Source organism: Penaeus japonicus, unplaced genomic scaffold (genome assembly GCF_977035675.1).
Source record: "Penaeus japonicus unplaced genomic scaffold, GWHDUDI00000001_assembly GWHDUDI00000011, whole genome shotgun sequence".
Lineage (NCBI taxonomy): Eukaryota > Metazoa > Arthropoda > Malacostraca > Decapoda > Penaeidae > Penaeus > Penaeus japonicus.
Genome location: NW_028234413.1, coordinates 30,472,873 through 30,478,604, shown reverse-complemented (window position 1 = coordinate 30,478,604; position 5,732 = coordinate 30,472,873).

Sequence of the window (5,732 nt, the reverse complement as noted above, 5' to 3'; positions counted from 1 at the left end):
ATAACAACTGATGGTTTCACTAACTAGAGGCATCACACTGCAATATAAAATTGTGATCAGCTGACCAGGCGCTCCTCTCGTAGAGGTACTCCATGCGCGCTCCGGAGAGGTACTTCATCCCCTCCAGAGTCTCTCCTTGGCCGACGTCGAAGACCATGACAGGGGCCGAGCTTGCAGAGGCCGAAGGCTGAGACCTGCACGGCCTTCGCGTGGTGGGTGACCTGCCCTGTTCCCTCCACCAGGCTGAGTGTCTTCACTCTGCTGTACTCCTCGACTTCCACGGGAAGCGTCTGCACTACTTCCGGGGGAGGGATGGCGAACTATCAGCTCTCGGCCGGCGATCGTCACGGGAAACTGGGGATGTCGTTGTGTTCCGGGAGATGGGGCTTGCAGGCCGTCCTCTGGAAGGTGAGTGTGGGGCGCGTAGGATCAAGAGCGACCACGCAGCATCACTGGGCTAGATCATGGTGTCCTAGCAGGTTGGCGTCCGCGTCGGCGATCACCTAAACACGGTCGTTGATTCTCACGCCGCTCTCTCTCTCTTTCTCCCTCCATCCATCCCCCCTCTCTCTCTCTCCCCCCTCCCTCTTCTCTCTCTCTCTCTCTCTCTCTCTTTCTCTCTCCTCTCTCTCTCTCTCTCTCTCAATCTCTCTCTCTCTCTCTCTCTCTCTCTCTCTCTCTCTCTCTCTCTCTCTCTCTCTCTCTCTCTCTCTCTCTCTCTCTCTCTCTCTCTCTCTCACTCTCTCCCTCCCTCCCTCCCCCCTCTCTCTCTCTTGGCCAAGCATCACTTTTATCATGAGAAAACGGGGTGTCCTGATCTTTATCACCGAGTCAACACGTTCGAGAAATTGGCCTTTCACACTTCCTACCGCAATAATCAGATTCATTTACCAAACAGTACATTTTCCCTTCCTCTTCCTCCATCTATTTCAGATTCGTTGTCCATTCGCGGGTGACCGAGGGACAGATCGGGATCCGAGGCTCCATTGCAGTCTCGAGCAGGATGCTATGCAGATGCCGGAAAAGACTTTGTTTTTCGTAATTTCAGAAGGGAGAAGGGAAGTTATGTTATTGTTTGTGTATTTATCAGAAGTTCGCATTCCGTGATTCAGAAAAAGAAGAAGTAGAAAAAGAAGAAGAAGAAAAAGAAGAAGAAGGAAAACAGATCAGCAAGGGACAATAAGCATTCGTTGATAAGCATTACGAATGAAAATCACGGAACTATGACTCGTAAACACGAATCACATTTCGTGAAATAACGTAGTCGTGAAGAGTAGAATAAGAAAAGATCCCTCTATTGAAAATATGATAAAGATATGAACGTAAATAAGAAAACTGTTGTTATAACTGCAGGTACGGATAATGATAGTAAATAATATTTCTTAAATAATCAAAATTGTCTGATTTCGTACAATACACGTCCGGTTTATTATTTTTATGATAATTGTCATTATCATAACGGTGAACGGTGCCATACAACTCGACCTTTTCCACAATGATATAAAGATGATACAAAATAAAACCCAACAAAAACGAGTGAAAAAAAGACCCGCTATTTTCCTTTCGTGGCGCCAAGCTGTCTAAGGATTCAAAATGGCCGCTGTTTCCCGCTCGAGGGTGTATTTTTTTTTTAAATCATTATTGTTAATGGAAAGTTTCTTTTATGTTGTCTGTTGAGGTAAAGTTTGGATAAAGATAGTGATAACAATAATAACAATGATCATTTTCAAATCATTATTGATGTTGCTTTTTGTTGTTGATGGGATTCACATGTTGATAAATTGATTGCATAATTGAACAGATTTTATACGAAAAATTTAGGCTTTGTTTGCGAGTGAAATATTACGCAATGATGCTTCAGATAAAAAAAACTACAACATAATATTCGTCCACAGAAAGTCGATAAAAATGGATACAGAAAAAACACAGTTTGATGTATTAGAAGGATTCTGGTCAACTGCATTTTTCGTTAACATGCATTTGCAATGGCAGATAAGGCCACACGTTTTCGCAACTCTTCATGCGTCAGTTACCATGTGGTTAATGTAGCGTGTGTATGAATGGAATGAATCTACTTCGTGTGCTTTTTCTTTTTTTCTCGAAATTGCAATTGAATTCCCGGTTGTTCCCAACCTTTTTCTTTTATTTTTACCATTTCATATATTAATCCTTCGGGCGTTCTCTCTCTTTCTCTCTCTCTCTCTCTCTCTCTCTCTTTCTATTTTTTTCTCTCTCTCTCTTTCTATTTCTCTCTCTCTCTCTTTCTATTTGTCTCTCTCTCTCTCTCCCTCTCCCTCTCTCTCTCTCCCCCCTCTCTCCCCCCTTCCCTCTCTCTCTCCCTTTTTCACTCACTCACTCACTCACTCATTCACACACTTACACACGCTATCTCTCTCTATACATATCTATCTATCTGCCTACCTATGTGTCTATCGTATTCCTCTTTCTTTATCTGTTTTTCGTTCTTTTGTTTTACTGTAATGCATGCCATAGTGTAGGTCATTCGGGATGATATAGTGTTGGCTATGGTGTAAGCTACCAAGATCAGGGGGCTACCAAGTCAATATGCTAAAACACAGGCTACGCACACCTAATTTGCAGTTGATGATATCAGCTTCCAGAGGGAACTAATATAATCAACACAAAGCAAAGGATTACAGGCTGGCAGAGTCGAAGTCCCATGGCAGCGAGCGGCGCCAGACTGCGTGGCGCCAGGGAAGGGAGACGATGTCATATTCCAGAATATCCTCACCTGATTATTAAATGTTGGTTTAACTTACTTCAGTGCTTTTACAAAGGCGTTTTTTTCAACTAAGGAATATTGCACATGGCAACTCTCTCTCTCTCCCTCTCTCTCTCTCTCTCTCTCTCTCTCTCTCTCTCTCTCTCTCTCTCTCTCTCTCTCATTCTTCCATTCATTATTATTCACATTCATGTCTCACCTTTTCTCTTATTTCTCATAATTTTCTTTCGTATGTTCTTGCACTTTATCCCAGAGAGAGAGAGAGAGAGAGAGAGAGAGAGAGAGAGAGAGAGAGAGAGAGAGAGAGAGAGAGAGAGAGAGAGAGAGAGAGAGAGAGAGAGAGAGAGAGAGAGAGAGAGAGAGAGAGAGAGAGAGAGAGAGAGAGAGAGAGAGAGAGAGAGAGAGAGAGAAGAGAGGAGAGAGAGAGAGAGAGAGAGAGAGAGAGAGAGAGAGAGAGAGAGAGAGAGAGAGAGAGAGAGAGAGAGAGAGAGGGAGGGAGGGAGGGAGGTGTGTGTGTGTGTGTGTGCATGTATGTATACTGTTTTTACATCATACACAAAAACACACACATACACACACAAGCACAGACATACATACAAACACACACACACACACACACACGCACACACACACAAACAGAAACACACACACCTACACACTCGACATACTCGCCATTGCACGCCCAAACACACACATACACATACACTCACAAACGAAAAAAATAGATAAAAAAAAACGGTGGTAACCATTGCCTTCCCTGGACTTTCAGTCTACGGGCGTCCCGTGGGCGTTGAAGATTTTTGGTGTGTGTAGCAAAAATACAAAGGGAAAAAATGAAAGAAAAAAATATATATACATCAAGTGTTCGTGTGACTGTATGTGTGTGTGTTTGTGTGTATGTGTGTGTGTGTATAATGTATAAACAGTGTACACACACACACACACACACACACACACACCTCTCTCTCTCTCTCTCTTTCTTTCTCTTTCTCTCTCTCTCTCTCTCTCTCTCTCTCTCTCTCTCTCTCTCTCTCTCTCTCTCTCTCTCTCTCTCTCTCTCTCTCTCTCTCTCTCTCTCTCTCTCTCTCTCTCTCTCTCTCTCTCTATATATATATATATATATATATATATATATATATCTCACTGTCTCTCTCTCCCTCCCTCCCTCTCTCTCTCTTTCTCTCTCTCTATATATATATCTCTCTCACCGTCTCTCTCTCCTTCCCTCCCCCCCTCTCTCTCTCTTTCTCTTTCTCTCTCTTTCTATACACACAACACACACACACTCATAAATATATATATATATATATATATATATATATATAATGCATATATATATTATATATATTATATATTATATATATATATATATATATATATATTATATATATATATATATATATATATATATATATGAACATACGTCTATATCCACCTCCTCCTCCCCCTTCTCCCCCTCTTCCCCCTCCTCCCCCGCCTTCCCCTCCCTGGGCGTCCTTCGCGAGAGAACTGGTCTGTCATGAATCGTGTGGACATATGTACATACTGTGTTTACATGCAGTCTCGGACAAAAATTACGTCCAACACCGATAGGAGAGCCTTTCCGCGCGGCAGGTCACACGGAATTGGAGGGTGGAGGGGCAGGAGGGGAGGGTTGGGGGTGGGGGAGTCAAGTCAGGGCCCTTTGCTTTAATGAGTTTTATTTGAAGCTTGTGATGCAAATCTTCGTGTGATGGGGACCTCATGCAGTGTTCATTCTATGATGTACCAGGTCACTACACACACTTTCTGTCTCTTTCTCTTGATCTCTATCTATCTATCTATCTGCCTCTCTCTCTCTCTCTCTCTGTATCTCTCTCTCTCTCTCTCTCTCTCTCTCTCTCTCTCTCTCTCTCTCTCTCTCTCTCCCTCTCTCTCTCTCTCTCTCTCTCTCTCTGTCTCTCTCTCTCTCTCTCTCTCTCTCTCTCTCTCTCTCTCTCTCTCTCTCTCTCTCTCTCTCTACGAGGTGTGTGAAATGAGTGGTGAGTGTGTCCCTTGACCCGTGTTGGGGGTAGTATGTATGTCGTGTTGGTACACCACGCGTTAGGTTTGTCGTGTCCTCCCGGAAACAAATAATGTTGCTTTCGTGGGTTAGTGTTGCGCTAAGTTTTGTTGCATTGACTCTTTGTGACCGCTACGGTGGAAATATGCGGCGTTTTTGGAGATTCTTTGGTTGCTGAGCGTTTTTGTTTTCTGTTTTCGCCATCCGGCAAAATGAAAGAATTGGAGAGAGGGCGGGAGGAGTCGAAATGCAACGTGCCTGTGTGGCATTTTTCATCATATTGTCTGTTTCAGGCTGGAGATAATTGAGTCTATGATTTTATTTATTTACCTTACTTTTTTTTCTTTTCTTTTTGTTTTTGTCAGAGGCAGCGTCACTGTTGTAGGACCTCTGCCGTAGGACCTTCTCGAGGCGGCGGGTGCCTCATGGAATCACTGAGGCTCCTCTAGGGCAGTGCATTTCTCGCCGGATCCCTGAGGCTCCCCTGCAGCTGCCATGGCGGACCCTCCTGGGCTCCCTGCTCGTCCTGCTTATGTTCTCCCCCTCCTCCCTGGGCTCGTCTGAGCTTCCTGTCTAGTCCCTGCCCTGCTTCCGCCGCTTGAAGCGTCCCATTCAGGCTTGAACTCCATCCGCCTACCGGAGAAAAAGGCTACTCCCATTATAGGTACCTGGTGTGTGTGCGAAGCTTCGTCGGATATAACTCTGCAGTAAGCATTCCGCACCTCGTGGCCGAATGCCTTCATGCACAAGTCTGTGGCCACGTCTGGAATGGCCACCTCGAAGCTTACCCCTTGTGAGACTTGGTTACACCCACGTTGCAGGGGCAAGTTTAGCGCCTTGGCCAGACTCATGGGGCCCGTCATGTGGCTTTGAGAGCCCGTGGCGATGTATACTTCCACGGCTTGCCCTTCGGTGATGTGATATATATATATATATATATATATATTC